We start from the raw sequence: 20,804 nt of genomic DNA, 5'->3' as shown, positions 1-20,804 counted from the left end.
TGAGTGCTCCATTCTTTGATACCGGACTTATATTTTTGGATGTCTCACATCTAGTACAACCGGTCATCGGGAGTAGTAGTCAACCTTATGAGGGCTATTGAGTGTCAATAGATGATCATCCACTCTCGGTGTCATGAGAGGAATATCTCATGTGTTCTTGCTCAGATGAATCCCTAGCCAGGGTCATTCGGATTGAGAGAGAAAGAATTATCCAAGAGAATCCGATTAGAGCAAGACTCGAGAAGAAACCGTATGGGTTTGATAGCACCATACCCGGTATATGATCTTTAGGATATTAGATAGATAAGGGACTATATGTGGTAACTGAGGACAGGCAGGTCCAATGGATTGGATTCCCCTGTATCGTCTAGGGACTACAACGTAGTGGCCTAGTACGCCCGTAGTCGATGAGTCGAGTGAATTATTATGGAGATAATAATTCACTAAGCTAGAAGGAGCTCCGATAGGTATGACTGACGACCAGCTTGATATTGGGCCTAGAGAGTCACACACATATGGTTGGCATTGCGATGAGTAGAGGTTCGAATATGGAATATGCACCAGAGCCCATATCTTATTGGATATCCAATAAGCCCCTGAATTATTGGATCCCATAGGTGAGATCCAATAAAAGCCCATGAGAGATTATTGGATGGAGATCCACTAATCTAAGAGGCTTGGGTAGTTGGATGAAGATCCAATACCTAATAGAGGAGGATCCATTAGGGTTAAGTTGATAGGGGACCTCTATAAATAAGAGGGATTCAATAGTTCATAAGCTAGAGCCTTTGCTTGCCTCTCATATTCTCCTCCCCCTCTCCACCTCAGAGTAGGCCTGTAGTTTTGAGGAGCATCATCGCAACCCTGTTGTGTGGATCACCACTAGAGAGGAGGGCGCTTGACCTCCTTCACCCTCTCTTAGAGATCTACAAGGATTCAGAGATATATGATCTCCTTAGGTAACACAATCTTTACTATATGCAGTTTTCTATTTTACAAATTTACACACTAATTTTCCATGACGACGAACAAATATTTGAGAAATTAAGGATTTTATTTTGTATTCTTTCACTACGCATGTGATGTCGCCTCCAAAGATTTCCCAACAATTGTATCGGAGTTAGGTTGTTCATGCGAAAGATTGGTTTTGAATTATGTGTGTTGTGTTTTGGAGAAACTTTTGATGTCAAAATCATTGATGAAAAAGTAAGGTAGGGCAACAATAGTTGCTACCCTCGATCTACGTACGGTACATGCAACCGCCAGTAGCGATAGCCGTAGGCAAGCAGCACAACGTCGACACATGCACAGGCGCTGCGCTTGTAGCAGCTGGCCGACGGCCTACATGCAGCAAGCTTATGGCCAATGGGGCTGGCAGCCTATGGGCGCCCCACCCACGAGCGCTGCCTACGGTCACTACGCCCGTAAGGGCAAGCATCGCTAGAAAGCAGGCTGCCTGCACACAACAATTATTACTATGTGTAGTTGCAGCCATAGGGGGTTGATCGCCTGTAGGAAGAACCGCCTGTGGCGCACAGGTAGTGGCACCCACGGGCGTTGCCTGCTTGCACAGCTGCACCCGCCCCCAAGCGAGCCACCGTCGCCTGCAGCGCCGACCGCAGGGGCAACCGCCCACACAGACGGTGGCTATGGGAGCAGCCCCCATAGGCAGAACCGCCCGTGGCGGCGCCCAACCACACGGGAGTCGCCGCTCGTGAACGAGCAGCCCGTAAGTTGGGGCAGCGCCCCGCCGCACAGCCCACCACTGGCAAGAGGGTGGTGGTAGCAATAGTAGGGGAAAGGAAGAAAGTGGCTTAGGGTTTTCTAGGCAAAAGATAGTTTTACCCCCTTAGAATTTGAGAAATTCTAATTTTATCCTTTTATCCAAATTATAAAAATATCCCTCAGAATTTAAAAAATTCCCTACATGTCCTTGATTTCAAATAATATTAATTAATTAAAAGATTTAATTGATTTTTTTTTTTATTATATAGTAGTCCTACATGATGATGATTTATATATATAATGTATGATGTGTGGACGAATGATCATGGATTATGTGATGTGTGTACTTGTGATTATTATTATTGGGGCTTGCCAGCCTCTATTATATTTCTCGTTTATTATCAGGCCTGCATGCCTATAATTAAGTTATAATCATATAAGAAGGTGCAATGAGAGTGTGGAAATGATAGCGGGACCCACGATATGGATGATCGTGATGCATGGAGATGTGTCAAGATGTCGATAGAACCGATGAGGATGAGATGGACAATAATAGGGCATAGAGATGCACCGTTGCACACATAAATCTTGATGTAAGTGATTAGGCCCACTAGCTCGGGCCTAATCACATTAGGTTGTGGTCCATGATCATATTGTGTGATTGCTTATACACTTACTATATATATATATATATATATATATATATATATATTTTTGCATACGATGAAGATATATATTAAATATGTATATATGTGACATGTTATATTAGGAGACCAAATCATAGAAACCCCTTTCTTGATAATATTAAGTCGGTAAACGTGAGGTAATTAGATTGACCAACGTGGCCTTCCATTATTATAGGTAGGGATCGATTTTCGGTATAGGTTGAGTTGGTTAAGTCCCTCGAGGCTCACCTACATTGCAATTTGCTATCTTCCCTACGATATAGAGATGTCATCGGTGACCTAAAGATATGGTATGCTTGGTTGAGTCCCTCGAGGGTATATCATCAAATCAGACTCATCTTATAATGATGGTGTTGACTTAACCGAACATTATGGTTGGTCGAGTCCCTCGAGACCATGGTGATTTGGAGGCCGAACAGGATAGGAATCATAAGGAGTTATGATCGGTAATAATTGCTTACCTTTCGAGCTTAGTGTGATTGGTCGAGTCTCTCGAGGTTATACTAAGATGCTGATTAGATTCTGATCCCCACTAGAAGTCTACCGGAGACTTTCGTTTCATGTGCTGAGGCTGTCGCATGACTTGTCAGTAAAATAGTGGGAGTATATGAAGATAGAAGTCCATATCTTGATTGTTTATTTTCTATAAAATCTGCATATTATTTATTTCTACTATAACTTTAATTTTAGAAAATATCGCTTTCAAATCCCTTATGAGGTATATTTGATGTCAACCGGCTCACTAGTCCAAATTATATGGATTGGCTTCACAACTTGAGAATTACTTATAATTTATATAACACTATTAAGATTTAAATTTAAAAAAAATTATTTTATTTCTTTCAAGTGCATAAAAGTAACTAAGAAAGGAATTAAAGTTTACTTTATGAATTACTAATTAATACTTTAGTAGTTTAATATATTATGCTATATATATTTTAAGATGAAGTATATAAAGTATGGTGTAAAACTTTTCACGCATAGAATTCTTATTTGAAAAGAGACCCAACTTAATTTTTTATGTTGTCAATTTAGTATTCTTATAATTGTAAAAATCTAAATGTGGATTAAAAATTCTCACTATTACAATTTTATATTTGAATAATATCTTGTTCACCTTATTCAGGAATATAGTTGATGATCCTCTTCGTACAATTTAAAAATATTAAAATACATATGTATTGATTGTCAACTTGTTCGAGTCCTTTGTTGATTATTTTATATCAAAAGAATAATATTTTATAATAAACATCTATTATCTCACGATAATTTAAATCAAAATATGATGTTATCAATATTGTATTTATGGATAATAAATGTAAAATAGTTGGCTAAAATCTTATATTAGTAAAAATATAGTTTCACTTGCTTAAGATATTTGGAATAATATACAATAACGTATTATGCTTGTTTCGATGTTAAAACTTATGATTAATAACACTAAGTACAGCTCAATATGGACCATAAAAATAAGTAGTTTGTGAAAATTTATCTTTTTTTTAATACCATCAAAGTAGCTTTTTTTAAAAACTAATTATGCGATATTATTCAATATTTTAGATAATATAATATGATTATTAAAAGTTAGATCTTCCCTTTATAATCCAGTATACCTTACATCTCCTTAAGCTAATTTTTTCTAATATCATAAAAAATAAATTTTAATGCATTATTCATTATCATTATCATAATATGTGATGAATAAAAAATGATAAAATAAAAGTCTCTAATACTATCGACAAAATTGATATGGTTAGATATCAACTTGAGAAAAAAATGACCCAAATGAAATTATAAATATCAATTTTGAGTGGTTATAGATTATCCATAATCATGATAAGTATTATTATATCAAAGAATGCTCGCTTTCTATTTCTAGAAATAGAAACATCTAAGTTTATAAAAAAAGAAGTTTTGACATTACTATTACCACATGAAATCAAGTTATATCATTATGTTGCAGAAATTTTCCAAAAAGATAGATATTTTTTCTATATTATTCAATTATATAGTTTATTATTATAAATGTGCAATTCTTATAATAGGGGTAGATTTTCAATTTTCTGTACAAATGCAAACCAATGTACATAACACTAACTCTATTAAAGTACAATTATATTATTAGCTACTAGGTTTTGATAATGAATTACATAGTCGCTAGTTAAACGAACAAATTCTCAGTTCAAGTCACTAGTATGTACCAAGTTGAAACATTTCTATAAAAAGAAACTCTCAATACATTATAAGTTACCTATAATAAAATAATCTTAGAGCATTAAAATTTGCTCATCTTGAAATTTAAGTGATTGTAATGTTAATGTTGGTAAAGCAAATATTTAAGATATTTTAATAAAATATCAAATTTGTCTTCTTAGATTTTGATTATGTTGGACTTTTTAGTTCACACTTCTATACAATTGATTATTAAAATTCATCTTTGTTATTTAGCATGCGGGAAATAAATTAACACAAAATTGACAATAATGAAAAACATCTCGAATAAGTCAAATTAAAAATAATTTTATCCATATTTTGATATTTGTAACTTGTACGAATAAGATTATCAATTATGTTCATGAAGAAGGTGAAGTAGATATTATTCAAATCATAATTTCTAAGAGTGAGAATTTTTGCACCATGTTTAGATTTTCAGAAATTACAAGAAAGTTGATCGTCAAAAAAATTAAGTTGGTTCTATTTTCAAATAAGATTTCTATATGTGGAGTTTAGAACCATGCCTCATGTAATTGATCGCAAAAAGAGCATAAAGTATTTGATGACTAAAGGATTACTAGCTAATTTACAAAAGAGATGCTTAATACTATCTCAATTATATTTATGCACTTGAAGGATATGTAATAGATTTTTTTCAACTTACCAAACAACAATCTTAGATTGTTACATAAAATATAAGCATTATGTTAAAAGATGACATTATTTCTATAAAATATTTAATTAATAAATATAACAAGCATAGTGTATAAGGTCATAATTTTTTATTTAATTTATATACATTTCCCTTCTACTATGAGATATGTTATTGCATACAAAGAAAGTTACAAAATAAAATTAAAATTTCAGTTTTTAGACGACCATGGTTAGTTTCAAAAAACTAAAACCTTATGCATAACATATAATTGATCCTAATCTTTAAAGAAACTCACTCTTGTGATGAAAAATTCATCCATCAAGATATATTACTTCAATATTATAAATTTTTTTATAAATAATCAAGTGTTGGCCCATATGTTTATAACAAAAATTCTCATTAGCCTGATGGTCTTCCTCCTCTTAACGACAATGCAATTTTTCTCGGTAACATCTGATGAGCTTGCTCCAACATCATTTTCAGTATTAGAAGAGTTGGCAAAAATCTTAGGTTAATAATAATTATTATTTATTTGTTTATAGTATTTGAAAGCGTATGATCCAGCATTATTGTAGTTTTGATATTAAAACAAATGATAAATAACACCAAGTTCTACTAAATGTGGACCATATAGGAAATATGTTAGCGAAGAGTTATGTTCAATTCTTTTCATGCAAATCTAAAAGCTTATTTCTTTTACTAATTTTGCTATATTCGACAATAGTTTTTATTGCTTCGCATGCTTTTAAAATTTAGATCTTGTTTCAAAATATTTTACTAATTGAATTAATTTTGTTCTTTAGCCATTACTATCAAAGATGCTATAGCTGGAGATGACATCAAATCATTCGATATAAAACATTTTATCATTCCTCCTCTACATAATCCTGTAGTCCCTATACACCTATAGGCTCATTGTCTTAATATCATAAACAATAAACTGTAATGCATTATGCGTTGTCATTATTTTACTTTGAGATAAACTAAAAAATATTAAAATATATGTCTCTCAAATATTATCGATAAAATTTAAATGATTAAATATGAGCTTGTAGAAAAGACAACCCAAATGAAATTTTAATTATTAACTTTTATCCATGAAAAGCATTATTATAACAATCGATTTTATGTTTTCTTGAAAAGAATGTTGGATATAACTAATACCACATAAAATATAGTTATGTTATAATATTACATAATTATTCCAATATAATGTATTATTTCTTAATATTATTTAATTATATAATCTATTGTCATAAATTGACAATTCGTAAGAGCGGGTTAGAGTTCTAATTTCCACTACAAAAGTAGACCAAAACACAAACCCTCACTCCATTATATTATAACAATATTCTAAGTTCTAATATTTTATTGATGAATAACTTACATGATAGTTAAATAAAAAAAGTTTAATTTCAAGTCATTAGTTAGTAATGAGTTGAAACTAGCATGTACCATTAAAATGCACTCATCCTGAACTTTAAGTGATTATAATCTTAGAGTCGGCAAAACTAAAGTTTTATAAAATTTTTATATAATTGTTACATTTTCAATTTTTAATATGTTTGATTTTTTAGTTCACTCCTTTTAACAATACATTATTAAAATTTATCTTTTTTAGGATTTGAGGAAAAGAATTAACATAAAAGCAAAGATAAATAATTACAAATATTTTCAAGTTTTTTATCCATAAATACAATATTGATAACTTCATATTTTGATTTAAATTATCATGAGATAATAGATGTTTATTATAAAATATTATTCTTCTGATCTAAAATAGTTAATAAAGGACTCAAACAAGTCCACTTGATAATCAATTCATCAATATTTTTATATTTTTTACTTATACGAAGAGGATCATCAACTATATTCCTAAACAAGGTGAACACGATATTATTTAGATATAAAATTATAATAGTGAGAATTTTCAATCCACATTTAGATTTTGACATATTATAAGAATACTAAATTGACAACATAAAAAATTAAATTGGGTCTCTTTTCAAATAAAAATTCAACGCGTGGAGAGTTTTACACAATGCTTTATATACTTCATCTCATGTAGAGCATAACATATTAAACTACTAAGGTATTAATTAGTAATTCACAAAGTAAACTTTAATTCATCTCTTAGTTACTTTTATGCACTTGAAAGTTATGAAAATATATTTTTTTTAATTTAAATCTTAATAGTGTTATATAAACTATAAGTATCATGTCAAAAGATGATAATATTCTTATAAAATATTTACTTTATAGATATAACAAGCATAGTTTATAAATTGTGTATGATGTCACGATTCTTTATTCAACTTTTATATATTTCACTTCTTCCATTTTATACATTATTAGATACTACGAAAGTTGCTATATACAATGAAGATTTCAGTTTCCATGAAAAGTGTTAAAATAATATAGCCTTATGCATAAAATTCAATTGACCCTAATCTTTATATTACCTCACTCTTGTGATGAATAATTCATCCATCTACACATTACTTCAATAATACAAAATTTATTTTTTTTATAAATAATGAAATGTAAGTCCATCACGTTTCGAAGACAACTTCTTATTGGCCTAATGATCTTCTTTTTTTAATGACAGTGCAATTTTTTGCCCTAACATATATAGTGATTGCTCCAACATCTTCTTGAGAATTAGAATAGTTGGCTAAGATCTTATATTAGTAATAATATAGTTTCACTTGCTTAAGATATTCGGAAGAATATATGGTCATGCATTATGCATGTTTCTATATTAAAATTATGTTTAATAACACCAAGTTCACTTCAATATGGACCATAAAAATAAGTGGTTTGTGAAAATTTGCCTAGTTTTTTTTTAATGCAATCAAGATAGTTTTTTTTAAACTAATTATGCTATATTATTCAACATTTTAGATAATATCATATGTATATTAAAATTTAGATCTTCTTTCAAAATATTTTACTAAAATGAACTACTTTTATTTTTTTAGCCATTGCATTAAAAGAGGCGATAGTTGGGGATGAGATCGGATCTGTTGATATTAAACCTTTAATCATACCTCCCCTTTATAATCCAGTATACCTTAAATCTCCTTGAACTAATTTTTCTAATATCATAAAAAATAAATTGATATGGTTAGATGTCAACTTGAGAAAAAAATGACCCAAATGAAATTATAAATATCAATTTTGAGCAGTTATAGTTTGTCCATAATCATGACAAGTATTATTATATCAAAGAATGCTCTTTTTCTATTTCTAGAAATAGAAACAACCAAGTTTATAAAAAACGAAGTTTTAGCATCACTGTTACCACATGAAATCAAGTTATATTATTATGTTGCAGAATTTTTCCAATAAGATAGATATTTTTTTCGATATTATTCAATTATATAGTTTATTATTATAAATATGTAATTCTTGTAATAGGGGTAGATTTTCAATTTTCTTTACAAATGCAAACCAATGTACATAACACTAACTCTATTAAAAGTACAATTATATTATTAGCAACTAGGTTTTGGTAATGAACAATGTAGTCGCTAGCTAAATGAACAAATTCTCAGTTCAAGTCACTAGCATTTACCAAGTTGAAACATTTCTATAAAAATAAAATCACAATACAATATAAGTTACTTATAATAAAATAATCTTAGAGCATTAGAATTTGCTCATCTTGAAATTTAAGTGATTTTAATGTCAATGTTGGCAAAACAAATATTTAATATATTTTAATAAAATATCAAATTTGTCTACTTAGATTTTGATTATGTTTGACTTTTTAATTCACACCTTTATGCAATTAATTATTAAAATTCATCTTTGTTATTTTGCATCAGGGAAACAAATTAACATAAAATAAAAGATAGTTTTTTACAAATATTTCAAACTTTACCATGCTTGTTTAAAATCATGATAACATTATATTATGACTCAAATTAAAATGTTTTGTGCTTCTGATATAAAATAATGAACAAACATTTCCAATAAATAAAATTGACAATAATTTCATCCACATTTTGATATTTTTAACTTATACGAAGTGGATCATCAACTAGGTTCAAGTATAAGGTAAACTAGATATTTTTCAAATCATAATTTCTAAGAGCGAGAATTTTTACACCATGTTTAGATTTTCAGAAATTACAAGAAAGTTGATCGTCAAAAAAATTTAATTGGTTCTATTTTCAAATAAGATTTCTATGTGTAGAGTTTAGAACCATACCTCATGTAATTGATCACAAAAATAGCATAAAGTATTGGATGACTAAAGTATTACTAGCCAATTTACAAAAGAGATGCTTATTCCTCTCTCAATTATATTTATGCAATTGAAGGATGTGGAATTGATTTTTTTCAATTTACCATACAACAATCTTAGATTGTTACATAAAGTATAAGCATTATGTTCAACGATTACATTATTTTTATAAAATATTTAACTAATAAATATAACAAGCATAGTGTATAAGATCACAATTCTTTATTTAATTTATATTAATTTTCCTTCTACCATGAGATATGTTATTGCATGCAAAGAAAGTTACAATATACAATAAAGATTTCAGTTTCTAGACGACAATGGTCAGTTTCAAAAAACTAAATCATTATGCATAACATTTATTTGATCGTAATCTTTAAACAAACTCACTCTTGTGATGAAAAATTCAACCATCAACATATAATACTTCAATATTATAATTTTTTTTAACAAACAATCAAGTGTTGGCCCATCATGTTACTAAGACAACTTCTAATTACCCTGATGGTCTTCGTCCTCTTAATGACAATGTAATTTTTTCTAGTAGCATCTGATGAGCTTGCTCCAACATCATCTTCAGCATTAGAAGAGTTGGCAAAATTCTTAGGACAGTAATAATAATTATTTATTTATTTATAATATTTGAAATAACATATGATTTAGTATTATTGTAGTTTTGATATTAAAACTAATGATAAATAACACCAAATTCTACTAAATGTTGACCATATAGGAAATATGTTACATGAAGTGTTATGTTCAATTTTTTTCATGCAATTCTAAAAGCTTGTTTCTTTTGCTAATTTTGCTATATTCGACAATAGTTTTTATTGCTTTGTATACTTGTTAAAATTTAGATCTTATTTCAAAATATTTTACTAATTGAATTAATTTTATTCTTTAGCCATTGCTATCAAAGAGGCTATTGCTAGAGATGACATCAAATCATTCGATATAAAACCTTTTATCATTCCTCCTCGATATAATCCTGTAGTCCCTATACTTCTATAGGCTCATTGTCTTAATATCATAAACAATAAACTATAATGCATTATCCATTGTCATTATTTTACTTCGAGATGAACTAAAAATTATTAAAATACATGTCTCTCAAATATTATCGTTAAAACTGAAATGGTTAAATGTGAGCTTGTAGAAAAGATAACCCAAATGAAATTTTAAATATTAACTTTCATCCATCAAAAGCATTATTGTAACAATCGGTTATTTGGTTTCTTGAAAAGAATATTAGATATAACTATTACCACATAAAATATAGTTATGTCATTATATTATATAATTGTTCCAATATAATGTATTGTTTCTCAATATTATTTAATTATATAGTCTATTGGCATAAATTGACAATTTACATTATTATAACAATCGGTTCTATGTTTTTTTGAACATAATGTTGGATAAAACTATTACCACATAAAATATAGTTATGTCATTATATTATATAATTGTTCAATTTAATGCATTATTTCTTAATATTATTTAATTATATAGTCTATTGGCATAAATTGACAATTTGTGAGAGCAAGTTAGAGTTCCAATTTCCACTACAAAAGTAGACCAACACAAAAAATCCTCACTCCATTATATTATAACATTATTCAAAGCTCTTATAGTTTAGTAATGAATAACTGACATAGTAGTTAAATTAAAAAATTTTAATTTCAAGTCACTAGTTGGTAATGAGTTGAAACATTGCTATAAAAAAAATATAAATACCTTATTAGTTGCTAATGATAAACTAGCATGAACCATTAAAATAAATACATCGTGAACTTTAAGTGATTATAATCTTAGAGTAGGCAAAACTAAAGTTTTGTAAAATCTTTATACAATTTTGTCATTTTAGATTTTTATATAATTTTGTCACTTCTTCACTTCTAAACTAAAATAAGTATCATGTCATAACAGCTTAACAGTGTTATATAAGCTATAAGTATCATGTTAAAAGATGAAAATATTCTTATAAAATATATATTTTATCGATATAACAAGCATAGTTTATAAATTGTATGATGACACGATTCTTTGTTCAACTTTTATATATTTCATTTCCTCCATTTTATACATTATTAGATACTACGGAAGTTGCTATATACAATGAAGATTTCAGTTTATATGAAAAGTGTTAAAATAATATAGCCTTATGCATAAAATTCAATTGACCCTAATCTTTATATTACCTCACTCTTGTGATGAATAATTCATCCATTTACACATTACTTCAATAATATAAAATTTATTTTTTTACGAATAATAAAATGTTAATCCATCACATTTCGAAGATAACTTTTTATTGGCCTAACGATCTTTCTTCTTTTAAAGACAATGTAATTTTTTGCACTAGCATATAAAAAGATTGCTCCAACATCATCTTGAGAATTGGAATAGTTGGCTAAAATCTTATATTAGTAATAATACAGTTTCATTTGCTTAAGATATTTGGAATAATATACGATCATGCATTATGCATGTTTCGATGTTAAAACTTATGATTAATAGCACCAAGTTGACTTCAATGTGGACCATAAAAATTAGTGGTTTGTGAAAATTTGTCTAGTTTTTTTATTGCCATCAAGATAGCTTTTTTTTTTTAACTAATTATGCTATATTATTCAACATTTTAGATAATATCATATGATTATTAAAATTTAGATCTTCTTTCAAAATATTTTAGTAGACATTGCTATTAAAGAGGCAATTGTTATAGATGAGATCTGATCTTTTGATATCAAACACTTAATCATACCTCCCAATTATAATCCAGTACACCTTATATCTCCTTGAGCTAATTTTTTCTAATATCATAAAAAATAAATTTTAATGTATTATGCATTATCATTATCATAATATGTGATAAATAAAAAATGATAAAATAAAAGTCTCTAATACTATCGATAAAATTGATATGGTTAGATGTCAACTTGAGAAAAAAATCATTAAAATAAAATTATAAATATCAATTTTAATCAGTTATAGTTTGTCCATAATCATAACAAGTATTATTATATCAAAGAATGCTCTCTTTCTATTTCTAGAAATAGAAACAACCAAGTTTATAAGAAAAGAAGTTTTAACATCACTATTACCACATGAAATTAAGTTATATTATTATGTTACAGAATTTTTCCAACAAGATAGATATTTTTTTTGATATTATTCAATTATATAGTTTATTATTGTAAATGTTTAATTCTTGCAATAGGGGTAGATTTTTAATTTCCTTTACAAATGCAAACCAATATACATAACACTAGCTCTTTTAAAGTACAATTATATTATTAGCTACAAGGTTTTGATAATGAACAACGTACTCGCTAGTTAAATGAACAAATTTTCAATTCAATTCACTAGCATTTACTATGTCAGACATTTCTATTAAAAGAAACTCTCTATACTGTATAAGTTACCTATAATAAAATAATCTTAGAACATTAGAATTTGCTCATCTTGAAATTTAAGTGATTGTAATGTCAATATTGGCAAACCAAATATTTAATATATTTTAATAAAATATCAAATTTGTCTTCTTAGATTTTGACTATGTTTGACTTTTTATTTCACACGTTTAATAATTAATTATTAAAATTCATCTTTGTTATTTAGCTTTAGGGAAACAAATTAACATAAAATGATAGATGGTTTTTTACAAATATTTGTAACTTTGCCATGCTTGTTTAAAATCATGATAACATCATATTATTAATCAAATTAAAATGATTTGTGCTTCTGATATAAAATAATGAACAAACATCTCCAATTAATAAAATTGACAATAATTTCATCCACATTTTGATATTTTTAACTTATATGAAGAGGATCATCAACTCAGTTCATGAATAAGGTAAACTAGATATTATTCAAATCATAATTTCTAAGAGTGAGAATTTCTGCACTATGTTTAGATTTTCATAAATTACAAGAAAGTTGATCGTCAAAAAAATTAAATTGGTTCTATTTTCAAATAAGATTTCTATGTGTATAGTTTAGAACCATGCCTTATGTAATTGATAAAAAACAGAGCATAAAGTATTGGATGACTAACGGATTACTAGCCAGTTTATAAATGAGATACTTATTTCTCTCTCAATTATATTTATGCACTTGACGAATGTGGAAATGATTTTTTTCAACTTACCATTCAACAATCTTAGATTGTTACATAGTGTATATGTATTATGTTATAAGATGACATTATTTTTATAAAATATTTAATTAATAAATATAACAAGTATAGTGTATAAGGTCACAATTCTTTATTTAATTTATATTAATTTCCCTTCTACCATGAGATATGTTACTGCATACAAAGAAAGTTACAATATACAATAAAGATTTCAGTTTTTAGACGACAATGGTCTGTTTCAAAAAACTAAATCCTTATACATAACGTTTAATTGATCATAATCTTTAAAGCAACTCACTCTTATGAAGAACGATTCATCCATCGACATATATTACTTTAATATTATAAATTTTTTTTACAAATAATCAATTGTTGGCCCATCATGTTTCTAAAACAACTTCTCCTTACCCTAATGGTCTTCGTCCTCTTAATGACAATGCAATTTTTTCCGGTAGCATCTGATGAGCTTGCTCCAACATCATCTTCAGCATTAGAAGAGTTGGCAAAAATCTTAGGTCAGTAATAATTATTATTTATTTGTTTATAGTATTTAAAATAACATATGATCCACCATTATTGTAGTTTTGATATTAAAATTATGAGAAATAACACCTTGTTCTACTAAATATGGACCATATATGAAATATGTTATGTGAAGTATTATCTTCAATTCTTTTCATGCAAATCTAAAAGCTTGTTTCTTTTTACTAATTTTGTTATATTCGATAATAGTTTTTATTGCTTTATATGTTTGTTAAAATTTATATCTTATTTCAAAATATTTTACTAATTGAATTAATTTTGTTCTTTAGTTATTGCTATCAAAGAGGCTATTGCTAGAGATGACATCAAATCATTCGATATAAAACAATTTATCATTCCTCCTCTACATAATCTTGTAGTCCCTATACATTTGTAGGCTCATTGTCTTAATATCATAAACAATAAACTATAATGCATTATGCGTTGTCATTATTTTACTTCAAGATTAACAAAAAATTATTAAAATACACGTCTCTCAAATATTATTGATAAAACTGAAATGGTGAAATGTGAGCTTGTAGAAAAGATAACCCAAATGAAATTTTAAATCTTAACTTTCATCCATCAAAAGCATTATTATAACAATCGGTTCTATGTTTTGTTGAAAAGAATGTTGGATATAACTATCGACACATAAAATATAGTTATGTCTTAATATTATATAATTGTTCCGATATAATGTATTGTTTCTCAATAGTATTTAATTATATAGTCTATTGGCATAAATTGACAATTTGTGAGAACGGGTTAAAGTTCCAATTTCTACTATAAATGTAGGCCAACACACAAAATCCTCACTCAATAATATTATAACATTATTCTAAGCTCTTATATTTTAGTAATGAATAACTTACATAGTAGTTAAATTAAGAAATTTTAATTTCAAGTCACTAGTTGGTAATGAGTTAAAATATTGCTATAAAAAGAAAGTATAAATACCTTATTAGTTGCCAAAGATAAACTAGCATGAACCATTAAAATAAACTCATCCTGAACTTTAAGTGATTATAATCTTAGAGTAGGCAAAACTAAAGTTTTGTAAAATCTTTATACAATTGTGTCATTTTAGATTTATATACAATTTTGTCACTTCTTCACTAGAATAAGTATCATGTCATAACAGCTTAATAGTGTTATATAAACTATAAGTATCATGTTAAAAGATGATAACATTCTTATAAAATATTTAATTTATGGATATTACAAGTATATTTTATAAATTGAATGATGACACGATTCTTTGTTCAACTTTTATACATTTCACTTCTTCTATTTTATAAATTATTAGATACTACAAAAGTTGATATATACAACGACGATTTCAGTTTATATGAAAAGTGTTAAAATAATATAGCCTTATGCATAAAATTCAATTGACCCTAATCTTTATATTACCTCACTCTTGTGATGAATAATTCATCCATTTACACATTACTTCAATAAAGCAAAATTTATTTTTTTATGAATAATGAATTGTTAATCCATAACGTTTCGAAGAAAACATTTTATTGGCCTAACGATCTTCCTTCTATTAACGACAATGTAATTTTTTGCACTAGTATATAAAAAGATTGCTCCAACATCATCTTGAGAATTAGAATAGTTGGCTAAAATCTTATATTAGTAATAATATAGTTTCACTTGCTTAAGATATTTGGAATAATTTACGATTACGCATTATACATGTTTCGATGTTAAAACTTATGATTAATAGCACCAAGTTGACTTCAATGTGGACTAGAAAAATAAGTGGTTTGTGAAAATTTGTTTAGTTTTTTCAATGCCATCAAGATAGCTTTTTTTTAAACTGATTATGCTATATTATTCAATATTTTACATAATATAATATGATTATTAAAATTTAGATATTTTTTCAAAATATTTTACTAGACATTGCTATCAAAGAGGCAATTGTTATGGATGAGATAAGATCTATTGATATTACACAATTAATCATACCTCCCCGTTATAATCTAGTACACCTTATATTTCCTTGAGCTAATTTTTTCTAATATCATAAAAAATAAATTTTAATGTATTATGCATTATAATTATCATAATATGTGATGAATGAAAAATGATAAAATAAAAGTCTCTAAGACTATCGATAAAATTGATATGGTGAGATGTCAACTTGAGAAAAAAATCACCCAAATGAAATTATAAATATCAATTTTGGGCAATTATAGTTTGTCCATAATCATGACAAGTATTATTATATAAAAGAATGCTCTTTTTCTATTTCTAGAAATAGAAACAACCAAATTTATAAGAAAAGAAGTTTTAACATCACTGTTACCACATGAAATCGAGTTATATTATTATGTTGCAGAATTTTTCCAACAAGATAGATATTTTTTTCAATATTATTCAATTATATAGTTTATTATTGTAAATATGTGATTCTTGTAATAGGTGTAGATTTTCAATTTTCTTTACAAATGCAAACCAAAGTACATAACACTATCTCTATTAAAGTATAATTATTTTATTAGCTACTAGGTTTTGATAATGAACAATGTAGTCGCTAGTTAAATGAACAAATTATCAATTCAAGTCGCTAGCATTTACAAAGAAGAAACATTTCTATAAAAAGATACTCTCAACACAGTATATGTTACCTATAATAAAATAATTTTAGAGAATTAGAATTTGATCTTCTTAAAATTTAAGTGAATGTAATGTTAATGTTGGCAAAACAAATATTTATTATATTATAATAAAATATCAAATTTGTCTTCTTAGATATTGATTATGTTTGACTTTTTATTTCACATGTTTATATATTTAATTATTAAAATTAATCTTTGTTATTTAGCATGAGGTAAACAAATTAACATAAAATGAAAGATGGTTTTTTACAAATATTTCTAACTTTGCCATGCTTGTTTAAAATCATGATAACATCATATTATGACTCAAATTAAAATGTTTTTTGCTTCTCATATAAAATAATGAACAAACATATCCAATAAATAAAATTGACAATAATTTCATCCACATTTTGATATTTTTAACTTATACGAAGAGGATCACCAACTAGGTTCAAGTATAAGGTAAACTAGATATTATTCAAATCATAATTTCTATTAGCGAGAATTTTTGCTCCATGTTTAGATTTTCAGAAATTACAAGAAAGTTGATTATCAAAAAAATTAAATTGGTTCTATTTTCAAATAAGATTTCTATGTGTAGAGTTTAGAACCATGCCTCATGTAATTGATCACAAAAAGAGCATAAAGCATTGGATGACTAAAGGATTACTAGCCAATTTTCAAAAGATATGCTTATTCCTCTCTCAATTATATTTATGCACTTGAACAATGAGGAATAGATTTTTTTCAACTTACCATACCACATTCTTAGATTGTTACATAAAGTATAAGCATTATGTTAAAAGATGACATAATTTTTTAAAAATATTTAATTAATAAATATAACAAGCATAGTGTATAAGGTCATAATTCTTTATTTAATTTATACTAATTTCCCTTCTACCATGAGATGTGTTATTGCATACAAAGAAAGTTACAATATACAATAAAGATTTTAGTTTCTAGAAGATAATGGTTAGTTTCAAAAAACTAAATCCTTATGCATAACGTTTAACTGATCATAATCTTTAAAGCAACTCACTCTTGTGATAAACAATTCATCCATCAACATATATTACTTCAACAATAAAATTTTTTTTCACAAATAATCAAGTGTTGGCCCATCATGTGTCTAAGACAACTTCTCATTACTCTGATGGTCTTCGTCCTCTTAATGACAATGCAATTTTTTCCAGTAGTATCTGATGAGCTTGCTCCATCATCATCTTCAACATTAGAAGAGTTGGCAAAAATCTTAGGTTAGTAATAATTATTATTTATTTGTTTATAGTATTTGAAATAACATATCATCCAGCATTATTGTAGTTTGATATTAAAACTAATGATAAATAACACAAAGTTCTACTAAATGTGGACCATATAGAAAATATGCTACGTAAAGTGTTATCTTCAATTCTTTTCATGCAATTCTAAAAACTTGTTTTTTTTACTAATTTTGCTATATTTGACAATAGTTTTTATTGCTTCATATGCTTGTTAAAATTTATATCTTATTTCAAAATATTTTACTAATTGAATTAATTTTGTTCTTTAGCCATAGCTATCAAAGAGGTTATTACTGGAGATGACATCAAATCATTCGGTATAAAAACTTTTATCATTCCTCCTCTACATAATACTGTTGTCCCTATAAATCTATAGGCTCATTGTCTTAATATCATAAACAATAAACTGTAATGCATTATGCATTGTTATTATTTTACGTCGAGATGAACTAAAAATTATTAAAATACACGTCTCTCAAATATTATTGATAAAACTGAAATGGTTCAATATGAGCTTGTATAAAAGATAACCCAAATGAAATTTTAAATATTAAATTTTATCCATCAAAAGCGTTATTATAACAATCGGTTATATGTTTTCTTGAAAAGAATGTAGGATATAACTATTACCACATAAAATATAGTTATGTCATTATATTATATAATTGTTCCAATATAATGTATTGTTTCTTAATATTATTTAATTATATAGTATATTGGCATAAATTGACAATTTGTGAGAGCGGGTTCGAGTTCCAATTTCCACTACAAAAGTAGGCCAACACACAAAATCCTCACTCCATTATATTATAACATTATTCAAAGCTCTTATATTTTAGTACTGAATAACTTACATAGTAGTTAAATTAAAAAATTTTAATTTCAAGTCACAAAATGGTAATGATTTGAAACATTGCTATAAAAAGAAAGTATAAATACCTTATTAGTTGCTAATGATAAACTTGCATGAACCATTAAAATAAACTCATCCTGGACTTTAAGTGATTATAATCTTAGAGTAGGCAAAACTAAAGTTTTGTAAAATCTTTATACAATTGTGTCATTTTAGATTTTTATACAATTTTGTCACTTCTTCACTAGAATAAGTATCATGTCATAACAGCTTAATAGTGTTATATAAACTATAAGTATCATATTAAATGATGATACTATTATTATAAAATATTTAATTTATGGATATAACAAGCATATTTTATAAATTGAATGATGACATGATTCTTTGTTCAACTTTTATACATTTCACTTCTTCCATTTTATACATTATTAGATACTACGGAAGTTGATATATACAATGACGATTTTAGTTTATAAGAAAAGTGTCAAAATAATATAGCCTTATGCATAAAATTCAATTGACCCTAATCTTTACATTACCTCACTCTTGTGATCAATAATTCATCCATTTACACATTACTTCAGTAAAGTAAAATTTATTTTTTAATGAATAATGAATTGTTAATCCATAACGTTTCGAAGAAAACATTTTATTGGCCTAACGATCTTCCTTCTATTAACGACAATGTAATTTTTTGTACTAGCATATAAAAAGATTGCTCCAACATTCTCTTGAGAATTAAAATAGTTGGCTAAAATCTTATATTAGTAATAATATATTTTCACTTGCTTAAGATATTTGGAATAATATATGATCACGCTTTATGCATGTTTCGATGTTAAAACTAATGATTAATTGCACCAAGTTAACTTCAATGTGGAATACAAAAATAAGTGGTTTGTGAAAACTTGTTTAGTTTTTTTAATGCCATCAAGTTAGCTTTTTTTTTAAACTAATTATGTTATATTATTCAACATTTTAGATAATATAATATGATTATTAAAATTTAGATATTCTTTCAAAATATTTTACTAGACTTTGCTATAAAAGGGGCAATTGTTACGGATGAGATAAGATCTATTGATATTACATAATTAATCATACCTCCCCGTTATAATTCAATACACCTTATATTTCCTTGATCTAATTTTTTCTAATATCATAAAAAATAAATTTCAATGTATTATGCATTATTATTATGACAATATGTGATGAATGAAAAATGATAAAATAAAAGTCTCTAAGACTATCGATAAAATTGCTATGGTGAGATGTCAACTTGAGAAAAAAATCACCCAAATGAAATTATAAATATCAATTTTGAGCAATTATAGTTTGTCTATAATCATAACAAGTATTATTATATCAAAGAATTCTCTCTTTCTATTTCTAGAAATAGAAACAACCAAATTTATAAGAAAAGAAGTTTTAACATCATTGTTACCACATGAAATCAAGTTATATTATTATGTTACAGAATTTTTCCAACAAGATAGATATTTTTTTTCGATATTATTCAATTATATAGTTTATTATTGTAAATATGTAATTCTTGTAATAGAGGTAGATTTTCAATTTCTTTTACAAATGCAAACCAATATACATAGTACTATCTCTATTAAAGTATAATTATTTTATTAGCTACTAGGTTTTGATAAAGAACAATGTAGTCGCTAGTTAAATGAACAAATTATCACTTCAAGTCACTAGCATTTACCAAGATGAAACATTTCTATAAAAAGAAATTCTCATTACAGTATAAGTTACCAATAATAAAATAATCTTAGAGCATTAGAATTTGATCATCTTAAAATTTAATAGAATGTAAAGTTAATGTTGGCAAAACAAA

The sequence above is a fragment of the Musa acuminata genome, chromosome BXJ3-1 (genome assembly GCF_036884655.1).
Source record: "Musa acuminata AAA Group cultivar baxijiao chromosome BXJ3-1, Cavendish_Baxijiao_AAA, whole genome shotgun sequence".
NCBI classification, from domain to species: domain Eukaryota; kingdom Viridiplantae; phylum Streptophyta; class Magnoliopsida; order Zingiberales; family Musaceae; genus Musa; species Musa acuminata.
The sequence above is the reverse complement of the archived record's forward strand: the minus strand, read 5'-3'. Positions refer to the sequence as shown.